General features: G+C 36.1%; 1 protein-coding gene across 3 annotated transcripts in view; it reads right to left on the minus strand.

Annotated features, from left to right (window-relative positions):
• Positions 1 to 13,004, minus strand: part of CSMD3 (CUB and Sushi multiple domains 3) — a 579,290-nt gene that overhangs the window by 403,409 nt on the left and 162,877 nt on the right. The gene's annotated exons all lie outside the window — the stretch shown is intronic.

Genomic DNA, 13,004 nt, shown 5'->3' on the forward strand with positions numbered 1-13,004 from the left:
CCTTCTGGCCTAATGACAACTGCATTACAAGGAGCATGGAGCTTAAAATAATTTCCTTTTATGAACTGAAGAAAAATGCAAATGCTCATCAAAATTTCTTCCTAAACTGTGGAATTCCATATGCTCATTTTTGTAAAACCTCTAAACAACAGGCTGTATTCTTACCCAGCACTGTGCAAAATAAGAATCACAATTTCTGTGGCATATTTTTGATCTCTTCCATAAAGTTACATTTCTACAAGAATTTGGGTTTTATTGCATCACAAAATACCTAAATGATGGTAAAATGTTTTCAAGATTTCATAGTCAAGATTTCTATAGTTGCTTAATTATGCAGAGACTTTAGAATTCAGCACTCCTGAATGTGAGTTGCGACTACTGCTTCACCAGAAGAGAGAAGCAGGACCTAACCTCTCCTGAAGACATTTTTTCTCAGCCAATTTATGACTGCTTTGGCAGCTCTGTTACCTTATTTGCCAAAATTTATCAAACTTAAATTAAGTCTGCCTGCATTTGAAAAGTTCACAGAGACATTCAAATTTGGAAAACTAAAATCAGAACTGGAAGGAAAAGATTTTTACACCACAGAAGCATTTAGAAACAGGAGTTTCAGTGTTCTGCTTGAGAGATGAACAAAGTTTTTCAAGTAGAAGTTGAATATATCTTCTTCTCTTTAGCCAGTAACACTCTCATAGACAAACTGATAAAGTATGGGGTAGATGATGAGTGTGTGATGTGTGCTGAAAAGTGACTGAAGAGCTGGGAGGTGAAATGCCTGAAGGGTGGTGAAATGTAAGAAGCAGCACAAAGTCCAGACAGAGACCAGTTCCCTTGCACCTGGAGTACTGAATCCAGTGATGGCTCCCCAGTATGAGAAACATGGACAGAGAGAGTCCCACAAAGAGTCACAAATTGTTCAGGGACTGGAGCCCCAGACATACCAGGGAATCTGAGAGTGCCTGTTCAGTCTGGGGTAGAGAAGGTTCAAGGGGAATCATCAGTGCTTATAAATACTTGGCAGGGAAGTAAAGAAGATAGAGACAGACTCTTCTCAATGGTACCAAGAGAAATAACTAGAAAATTTGACATAAATTTAAATAGAAATAATACGGTTCAAACATATTTTTTTTCCCACTGTAAGGTTGATTGAATATCAAAGAGGTTGTTCAGGGAGGCTGTGGGATCTCTATCCCAAGACTCAAAACTCAGCTGGAGATGGCTCTGATCACCCCACTCCAGGTGGCCTTGCTCTCAGTGGGGGGACTTGAACTAGATTATATTCAGAGGTGCCTTCCAGCCTCAGATATTGTCTTGGTGATTCTGGGAATACTATGCTCTCTCCTAGGTCAAGAACTGAGTACAGTGCAGACATCAGAAAGCCATGGAAACCAGGATATTGTAAACACAAATTGAGTGTCGTGAGTCTTGACATTAGCCGCAGATCAACAACTGTCAGACCAATACCAAAAAATAGAGGAAAGGTGTGTAATGTGGGTGGTTGTGGATCTGATTTCCTACAAAGACCCTTGCCTGTAGAGATGTGCTGGAAATGTTTTAATTCACTCATATGAACTTGAACAGAAGCAAAGTGCCCACAGTGGAACTGCTCTGTGTTGAAGCCCAGCCACTGCATGAACACCAGCACAGAGTAGCTGGAAAGAGAATTTACTTCTGAGGATGTAGCCAACATCCACTCTGGAGTGGTGATCATAATGTACATCAGTGTGAGTAAGGTAAAAGCTTTACCCTGACACAGCTATTTCCTCTGATCTGCTACCTAAAAGATTGAGCTCTGGCAAGTACATTTTGCAGTATTTCTTTCCCCCCATGACAAATTTCACAGTGGATATATGTACATAAGCATTCACGTGCACATACACATAGACTTTTAATATCTGTGCTTTTTGTCCCTTCGACATTAATCAATGTTAAACAGAACAGTTCTTTTAAAAAGGCTTGAATTTAGAGCCATTGAGCCCTACAATATATATCTTCTTACTTCACACATCATTGAGTCAACAAGTAGTCATGGCATCTTTGGAGCCATTCTGGTTTATGATAGAAATCCAAAACATTAAGGATGTGTGCTAGAAGTCATTATAGATTTTTTCCTGGAAAATCATAATGCATGTCTGATAGCCAACTTAAAATCTAAGGTTGGTGTCCATTTTACTACTTCAGATTTAAAACATGATTCAAATCATGGTCCAAATATTCATCTTTTATTTTCATTAGTTTGGTCTCAGCTTTTGAAAACTTCAAAGATTCAATTGCCAGGACTAAAAACATACACAAAATCTTGTAATAATGATGTTTTTAAAAAAGCAATGATAGCAGTATTGGGCTAATAATAAATTTTAAAAACCCGATGCAACCCCTTTACCACTGGCAGGGACACCTCCAAAACACAAGACATGGAAATATTTTGTTTTATAAATTCTTGTGAAGTACACTCTATCTTACTAGGTTTCAAACTTTGCCAGGGTTTGAAAAAAAAGCTGAATACATACGGTTGCTGTCAAACTGCTCTCTGATAATGGCAATTAAAATTGGTATCCTGATAATATTTATGATAAATATTTATTGGTAGCATGTTAAAAATTAAATATCATATTACAATGGAATCGCGCTAATGAAGTACCCAGACAAAATAAATATTAAAAGGGAATCAGTATGAACATGTTATCTCAATATAAGCAATGTCATAGTCTGACTCCTGTAGCATGAGCTGAGGTCTCTTATGAGCATAAATTAAAGTGCACTAATCAAGATACAATTATTTGCTTACCTTGACCCCCAGCCTAAAAGCACTGCAACTGTGTAGCCGATCTAACAGCATAACCAGTAGTATCTAAGCATTTTCATGATGTTGTATCACACCACAGAGAGACACAATACCCAAGGGGCTTTGAGAAGTATGTGAGTGGTTCACCAAAGGAACAAGGATGTTTGTAGCTGCTCATAGGAGACATGCCTATAAAAAACCTGCAATTAACTGTCCTGTCTATGATATGAGATGGCTGTCAAGAATATGTTTTCAAGACCCTACAACTTGATAAATGCATGTGGACATATTTATATACATTCACTTGTAACAGTTCTCATCCAATACTTAGTAGATCATACTGTTTATGAAGATGGTTTGATGTTATGTGTACTGCTGGATTGATTTGCAATTCCATCTGGACCAATGGCATTACACAGGATTTACTAAAGCAACATTTTTACTCAGCAAAGGATAGTATTTAGAGATAACATGAGGAAAAAATCTGAGTTCAGCAGACCAAATTTCAATCAAAAGTATTTTGAAACATTAATTCTAAAATGAGTTGGCTTTTAATGTCGTGCTGACACAAGGCAAATACCGTTTATGTGTCTGGGCATCTTCAGTGAAGTAATAGCAAAGAAAATCAACAAGAAAATACAAACTGGCTGAGGGACCTCGTGCAATTAATTGGCTGCAAAAGTATTTGCATCAAGTGACAATTCTCAAAGCACACAATGTAATAATACAGTAATAAAATGCATAACGTGCTATTTTCGTTGTGATGACAATGTAACAGTTGGAATCAAAGAAAAACACATTCCTTACATTATAGAATAGACTACCTGAAAGTTAAATAATTCAACAACAACATAAATTATTGTCATATAAATTAAACATTATGCTTAGAACACAGTGCATATGATTACTTGTATAGCAAAATGCAAAAGAAGTCCTGATCTGCACTGTTGAAACTTGATGCCAAATTGACTACACAATCACTAAGAATTTCAGCTTGTCTTCTTCCTTCTCCAGCACCTCTTGAATCTATAGCTAAGCTTTCAGCAAATTTAGCAGTAGTGACACATTCTAAAAAACACTGCTAAATAGGCAGCTAAATAGATGCAAATTACTAGTCCCTTTGCAGAATTCACACAATAGAGAACAAATACAATCATATTATTAGACAATGAAAATTCACAGAAGGGGAAGGACTAGAAAGCCAATATTTTTTTTTTTTACAGTTGACCACCAAAGAAAATAAAGATTTTCACCTTGTTTTTTTTTTTCTTTGCTTGTTTTTGAATGGTTAGATAAGAGTCTGAAGATAGTTAAGTAATTTTCTTACTTTAGATTTTAAATGTTAAAAAAAACCTTGATATTTGTGACTCAATTAATTTTTTCATATATTCTAAACTGATGTGGTTCCTACAAGTGAATGCATTTCTCTGTATCTACAGTAAACTCTGCTTAATGAGGATCAGTTACAGAATCACAGAGTGGTTGAGTTTGAAGAGATCTTAAAGATAATCTGGTTCCAACTCCCCTGTCAAGAGCAGAGGAACCTTCCAACCTGGGCTTATACACCTCCAGGGATGGGGCATCCACAAATTCTTTGGGCAACCTGTTGCAGTGCCTCACCAACCTGACAGCGAATAATTTCTTTCGACTGCTATTACTGAAGTAATAGTACCACTATTTTGAAGCTGTGTTCTGTTTACTTCCTACTCCACTCCCTAATGTAGAAATTCCCTATACTTCTGCAAAAATTATTAAAAATTAAGATCAGAAAGTTACACTTTTGAAATAATAAAACTTGTAGAAAATCAAAAGTACAGTTCTCTGCCCATGGTATACTATTTCAAAAATATGATTAAAGTAAATTACATCAAAAATAATTTCACAAGACCATAGATACATATGTCAGGTCACTATAGTGTTTATTATATAAATAGGTATTTATGTACTTTATTGCTAAATGTGTTTTTATATGTATAAATAATGTAATCAGTACTAATATCTTTATTATTTGAGGTACACATGTGAAAAACTTATAAGACTACAGTTAGATTTTTTTAGCAAATATATAACATTCATTGAACATGCAGCAGATTTATGAAGTTTATCTTTTTTTAAGTCTCTTTTTGAGAAAATAATATACTATAATGAATGAATTTTTCCCTTGCCTCTTTGATGAAATTAGATTGCTTGCCATTCAATCTGTTAATTTGTGGTCAAGATAATGTTCATGTTTGTCCTCCTGACACCGTAAATATCATTATTTCAGTTCAGCAAAGGGAAATGCACCATTTTTGGCAGAACACAGTACAGTGGTTTTTTGGTAAATGAAGAGCAGCAGCCTCTTAAATATGATCATATGTTGTTTGACAAGGAAAGAAAAAAAAAATAAAATACAGACTAGTACATATTCAAAAATTTGGTTGTTTATTTCTCAAAACAGATTCATATGCATTCAAGGAAACACACAACTTGCTGCTGCCCTGGAGAAATTTGCTTCCAGTTGTATATATTTATATACATTTGTGCACCCTCTCTATTCCCCCAGATATGACCTTCTCATTTGGTCCTTTAACAATACCCTATAATCACTGTATTGTTCTTACTTACTATTTTATCTTCTGTCCCATATTTGAATTGTGGTGACTTTTTTTTCCATTAAAAGTTTCAAAATTGCCTGTTCCATTTCTCAGAATCTTCTTGTCTGCTGTATCTTGTGTTCTCTCATACTTCTTATTCATATTCTGGTACTTCATGATAGATTTTTCCAGCAATTTCTTTCATTTTGCATTTGCAGGATCCACTTAATATGTGGAACTTGAAATCTCACCTAATTTTCATATACATATACAGTAGACTTCTGTATTTGAGCTAGTCACTTTAGGCTCTTTCATATTCATTTATGAAAAATAGATACTTTTACAGTGCATCATATTAAAAGACCAGTATGAGTGTAAAGAGTCTGAATGACAAGGTTTTAGAACAAAGTGGGCTACAAGGGTGGCTTCTGTGAGAAGCTCCTGGAAGCTTCCCCTGTATCTGACAGAGGTAATGCCTGCTGGCTCCTATGGCTGTTCAAGGATGAGCCCATCAGTGACAGTGATAGCACCTTTGGGATAATGTATTCAAGAAAGGCATAAAAACTGCAATTTTAGCTGGAGAGAGGTATGAGATCATGAGGGAAACAGCCCTGCACACACTTAGGTCAGTGAAAAAGGAATGGGAGAAAGTGCTTCAGATGAAGCACTTTCATCTGTGATGAAGACCATGATCAGGCAGGCTGGACCTCATGGAGGTCCCCAGTGGAGCAGATACTTACCTGCAGCCTCTGGAGAACCTCATACTACAACAGGTAGATGTACCTGAAGGAGACTTGTCCCCAAGGGAACCATAGTGAAGTAGGCTCCTGGCAGAACCTGTGGAGAAGCCCACACTGGAGCAGATTTGCTGATAGGACTTGTGACCCCATGGGATATCTCACACTGGAACAGTCTGTTCGACCCCCATTCTGTGCCATCCCATTGTTTTGGTGGAGGAGTAGAAAAATCTTGAGTAAAGTTAGGCCTGGGAAGAAGGGATGGGTGGGGGGAACGTGTTTCAACATTTGATTTTATTTCTCATTATCCTACTCAGATTTCATTGGTAATAAACTAATTTCCCCAAACTGAGGCTGTTTTGCCCATGACAGTGATCCTGAGTGATCTCTCCCTCTTCTTGTCTGTATCCATAAGCTTTTTGTTAGATCTCCTCTCACTTGCTCAACTGAGAAGGGAGAGTGATAGAGCCAAGGTCAGCCCAACACAACAGGAAAGACAAAAGGTATACTGGATTGAGCCAAGTTGAAGGTTGCCACAGTGATTTGGGAGCTGGAGCATATGACTAGTGGAGAAGCTGAATAAAGTAGAAATGTTCAGGTTGGAGAAAAGAAGATATATGAGGCACCTTACTGTTGTCTTCAACTTCCTAATGGGAAAGTACTGAGAACATGGACCCAGTTTCTTCTAAAAGGTAAATAGCAAAAAAGACAAGAGAGAATGAGCATAAACTGAAACATGCGAAATTCAGATTCAATGTAAGGTAAAACAAATTTTCCATGATTGAGGTCAGACACTGGAAATGGGGTCCAGAGACAGTCTCTAGAGACAGTATCTCCATCTTTGAAGATACTGAGTAGACACAGGCCCAAGCAAATTACTGTAGTTGACCTTGCTGTGGACAGAAGACCTCCTGAGGCCCCTTCCAACCTACATAATATCACAAATCTATGATTTCTTTTAGCAGAGAACATAAGATGGACCATAAGTGGTTTATTCTCTGTTGTGGCCTTAAAAATATAGAAATATAGTGAACATGTAGACTTCTATATTGAAGATGCTTGGAGGAATCCCTCTCATCCTGGCTATTCCTAATCTAGCTAAACACCATTCTGCTTTGTAACTTCACTTAAGTTGATAGTGCAGGAGACTGATTAACTCTTTGGTCATCTAACAATGTTCTTAAACACTAAAAATGTTGAGAACTGCCGTAAAATGAATTTAAAATATTATGTGGTTTTATTGTTAAGTAATCATATAATATGAAAAGGAATTATAATGAGAAGAAAGGGACATTTGAGAAATGGAAAAAAAAACTGAACAAGTCTTACTTAAGCTCTATTTTTCAAAGATCCCAGAAGACAACATGATACTTCTAAGATAACACAGCTTCATTTTTATTACAAATATTGATTTAACAACACATTTAGTGCTGTCCTGTTAAATGAATCTTTCATTAAAATGCTTTCTCATCTAAACATTCTATTTTTGCAAGTATGAGTTCTCTGCAGTTGTCAATGAACATCTCAATTGCATGCACAGTTCAGAGCCCAGAGGAAATGTTTAAATGCAAACATTTCAGTCCAAGAAAGAAACCCCACCCTCTAAGTGCTGCTATTCTTTAGGAGCAATAGAAATTCAGATATGGGAGGAAGAAAGTTACTAGGCTGATGTCACATGCCCATACCATAATCCTCTTGCTTTTCTTTTTTCTTTTTTTTTAAAGCTACTAGAAAAAATAAGCATGACAGAAAAATAGCAGTCTAGGTCACATTTCTCATTCACACTCAGTAAATGAATAGTCATATCCTTTTAATGTAAAACTGCCTAAAATTAGGACAGCTGCTCAAGATTCACAGAATTTCAGAGCTTATTATAGAAAGGAATATATTCCATTTAATGAGGGGATTAAATGCTTTCATTTATTGCACATTTTGAAATGAAATGCTTATGAACAACACAAACTACCTAAAAAAGAGAAAAGGAGACAAATCAGAGAAAAACAGGACTTTTTGGAGTCTTTAATAACGTTCTTGTTTCCATGGAAACCCTGCCAGTGTGCTGGATAGACTCCTCTAGGGAACTGGTGATCACATAATGGTTCCTAATTGTTTAGCAACAACTTGTTTTATTTTTCAAGTATAGATCTTCACTTAATACCACACGTATATTGCCAAAGGACACAGGATAAATTTCATGAAAAGAAGAACAATACAACATGAAAGTATGTTACAAAGAAGGACAAGGTAATGTTTTTGGTTGACTTATGCCAACTCTACCCTCTCACATTTTAAATACATTAAAATATATGTAAGTATATTTAAAAATAAGAAATAAAGTAATGTTGATAGAAAACAATCCCATTTTTAAGAAGCAATCGAATATAAAATGTTCCAGGTGACCCTCTCCTAAAAAACCCCTCCTAAATCTATTCAAGCTGAATTGCACCCAGCCATCTGACACATTTGTTATCAAAACAATCTATGCAAAAAACTGCAGCTTTTGTTTGTTTGTTTGTTTGTTTAATAGACCCTCAGTGAGAATACTCTCTCAATATTTAGTAGAAGAAATAATCTGCATATACACGTATGCATGGATAAAATTTTAGAGTTGTTTTCTGTATGGAATACACTGCATCATACACACTGAACCTAAAATCACTGTCAGTGGATTTGAGTTTGAAACACAGCCCATACCATCTCTCCAGGCACTTGCAAATAGATGTCTGAGGCCTATGCCTTGAAACAGGGCTGTCCTGAGTTCCTTTCTTTCTTTCTTTGGGGTAGCCTGTGCATCAGTCTTATTCTTAGATGAACTTTCATACTTGTCCTCATCAGCCAGCTCTGCAAAACAGTCTTGAGAGTCTCCTCATTTTCAGATTCTCCATAAGGCTTAAGTTTGCATTAGCCTATTTTGCTTGTCAAATATTTGTTCACATTAAATAATGTAATTTTTTTTCAGGAGTTTTTAATCTGTAGTTACAAAATAAATTTCACTGAGGTTTGCAGCCTCTGGGCAGGGGCTGTTATGAGACCTTGAAAATTGTGTGTTGACTGTCTGCATACCTACTAGAAGTGTCTGTGACTTAATCAGTTCATTTTTCTTCATTTGCTATTTGGGTTTGCTTTAGATTTTGATACAAAGATGAAATGGTAGTTTAACAACTTGAAATGTTTGGAGGTAGCTATGACAAATGTTATAATCAGGCATGAACAGTTTATCTTCAGACCTCCCTAAATAGATGACAGGGAGAGAAACAAATGCATTTTTTGTCCCAGAATTTCATATTCTTTCCTAAATGTACAAGTTATATGACAAACATCATTAAGTTCATGAAGTTTGTTCGTTTGTAGGATCTCAATGCTCATATTTTTATCTTCACTTTTTACATATTTTTTATAAACATGTATAATATTTATCCAGAAACTGAAAGCTTTTACCAAACAGAAATTTCTGATCAGTGTCCAGAAATAAATGCATTCTCTTAGCACGCTAGAGTTGCTTATAAATTTCAAGCTGTTCTTCAAGTGTATCTAAATATTGATGGCAAAGCTCTTTGCTAGCAGCTTCTTGATTTGGACCATAAATCTTTCGGACTGTTATGCAAATGATCGTACAAAAAATAAAGAAAAAAGTTGGATCTTTGGAAAGATTGGAAGAGTGAAATACTGGGGATTATGGAAAAGGGAGATGTTAGTAGTAATTATTTGTACACATTTAGAAAATCTCTTAATTGGACCTTCTATGTACTAGCCAAGCCAGAAAATGGCTGAAATGCAGCAGAATCTACGGAGCCTGCCAGCTCCTGGGCTGACATTGTGCAGATTATACATTAATTTAGTCTTGGACTAGAGGGCTACAAAATCACTATTGTCTGTAAACCATTTCCAGAGTGCTGGCACAAAGCAGATAATATGCAGCATTGGAATTTATGTCTGAGAGGAAATAATTTGGCTAATAGCAAGATCATTATAACATCCTCGTTCAAAATGGCAGGTAGTCTTACAAATAGCAGGGTAGACATGAGACACAAGCAAATTAATCCAAAGATACTTGAAATTGGAATGGTTGTAAGACTGTATGCAACAGCACAAAACAGAAGTAACATGGGGTGTCAGACTTAGCAATTCATGATACATGACACATATTTCTGGCTCTTCAATACCCATATGAACCTTCGGTCAAGCAATTTTTCTAAGGTTCTAGCTGGTGAGCAGAGGTAGCATTCATAATGGAGAAACAAGGCATGTCAGCAGCAATGTGCTATCACAGACAGAAGAAAATACTGAAAAACCAGATTACCCTGTAGCTTTTCCAGTAAACAGAGCCTGGAAAACCTGTAAAATCATTTCCCTCGCTGACCAAATTATATCTGGAACCTTAAGAATTAGATTACTGCTATTGAAGAAATATTGTTTGTAAAGCAACAACAACAAAGCTTATGATAATTAAACCAATTTCTTGTGGATACCTTCAGAGTTGAGAGGCAGAAATTTGATAGAATGAATGCTTGAAAACAACACTTCTGAAAAACAGATTTATGTGCAGATTGATATCATCCTGGATTTACATACTCTTTCCAGAATCATCTTAGGAGTTCTTTAAAAGATAGGATGGAAAAAAGGGCCATGGATCCAACATACAAAATTAATATAGATTTATACTAATAAGAAAGTCAAGTAGTGGACTTCTTAGGTAAAGTCTTTGTTTACCAAAACAGCATGCATATTACCCTTCCCAGTAGCACAGTATCTCTGTTGTAGCATAATCCTTAGAATCCCCTTATCTTTCCTGCTTCCTCTGTTATTCTTTTGTGCCGCTTACCATCACCATTCTGTTCACTGGAACTTGGGGAAGTCTCTGTAAAGGTTCCTGGTGGAAAAGAACCTGGGGGCATTGGCTGGACTGTGGCTGAACATGATCCAGCAGTGAGTCCAGGTGGCCAAAAAGGTCAATGACAGTCTGGCCTGTGTCAGTGATTGTGTGGTCAGCAGGATCAGGGTAGTGATTGTGCTTCTGTACTCAGCTCTGGTGAGAACACTCCTTGAATCCTGTGTTAAGTTCTGGGCCTCCCACTATAATAAAGACATTGAGAGGTTGGATTGTGGAGTGTGTGTGGAGAAGGGCTAGTGAAGGCTCTGGAGCACAAGTCTTATGAGGAGCAGCTGGGGCTGTTTAGTCTGCAGAACAGGAGGCTGAAGGGAGACATCACTCTCTACATTTGTCTGAAAGGAAGCTGTAGAGAGGTGGCTGATGGTCTCTTCTCCCAGGTAGCAAGAATAGGACAAGAGGAAATTGTCTCAAGTTACAACAGAAGAGGTTTAGATTGGCTATGGGGAAAAATGTCTTCATGTATGCAGTTGTCAAGCTTTGGAATAAGCTTCCCAGGGAGGTGGTAGAGGGGCACAAAGAGCAAGGCTTTATAATAGCTAGGTACTGATAGAAGTTTCTTTCAGGATAGGTCAGAAGCATAAATCTCTGTTCTAAATACTGTGTCAATGCATTGAGGCAAGAAAAAGTGATAATCTCCCCTTCCCCTCCCAATACATGTATGCTACATAGATATTTGACCTTATGCTGTTTTATCTGATATGTAACTGCAGGTTTTTAAATAATTTTAAATAATTTCCTGGTAGCTTATGTGCTATTTAAAATATGCTTGGTAAATAATCAGGCAGAAAGAATTAACAGTCAAAACTAATAGCAATCAGCAGGAAACTTGGCATGGCATGAACATGAATATCCCTTACATAGGTATATGATTGCTTTAAGGAGAGTCACTATTCCGAGGGAAAGTCAGATATCATGTTTGGAACATGCTAATGCTTTTTTTAACAGTAACAGAACACTGAAAGAATACCTAAACATAACTTAGTAAGCAGCATATTCAGTGGATAGCCTGACTAATGTAGAAATCTCCAAATCCCCTGAAAAAATATGTGTGCTTCAGCAAATTCCAAATTATGGCAGTTATAATCTAGAACTCCATTAATATATTTTTATAATGTAAATTCATACAACATTGCTAAACTAATTACATTTTTTTTTGTTTTAGAAATGAGAAAAAAAAAATTTCATTGAGTATTCAAGATTTTTAATATCACCTTCCTTAAAAAAAACTTAAAACCCCCACAAAAATGTAGAAAAGGATTGGTTAAAAAATACATTCCTGCCATGATTCTTTATCTATGAAACCTATTTCCTTAGTTTCTTTTTAGCTTTTTAATGCTACTCAAATAGATATTAAACTCAATGTCTGTCCAATGAGACTACTTGCATTGTTAAACTTTGGAAATCTAAATTCATACACTTACCCACTACAGAGTTTAAATGTAATATGGTAGTTTAATTTCCAAAGAAAAATAACTTGTGGTGTAGTGAAAAATTCTTACTGATGAATAGAAATAACTTGCTTGCAAATGTCTTCAGCACCTGTATTTTAGGAAATTATGAATGGATTGGTTCACCACAGAAAAGCCATTGAATACTACAATAAACTTCGGAATGTAGAAGATCTCAGTCTTAGATGTAGTTTCTTTATTCTTAGACAAAATGAATGGTTAAATTGTCTTCCTGAATTGTTCATTTCAGTCCAAGGAGCATGGTATACCATGTCCAAGAACATGGTATACTGTGTACTCTGGTCTCTTTGATAACTATGGCTCTTAAAATAACAGTTGGAAATTACTACGTATGTGAAAATAAACTGATTTACTAAGGCTTTGTACAAACAGAGGAAAGTGTCACTATTTGGAATGAAGTGAAGAAAAATAATGTAAAATCATTAAGCTGGTTGGTTGTTTTTCTTTATTTTGCTAATGAACTGAGTATATTGTGTACAAACAGCTGCATCAGTAAAGGAATTTGGGAGGAACTTCTTGGTTTAAATTTAAGAGAGTTATCCTTAG

This window comes from Serinus canaria, chromosome 2 (assembly GCF_022539315.1).
Source record: "Serinus canaria isolate serCan28SL12 chromosome 2, serCan2020, whole genome shotgun sequence".
In the NCBI taxonomy this organism is placed as follows: Eukaryota; Metazoa; Chordata; class Aves; order Passeriformes; family Fringillidae; genus Serinus; species Serinus canaria.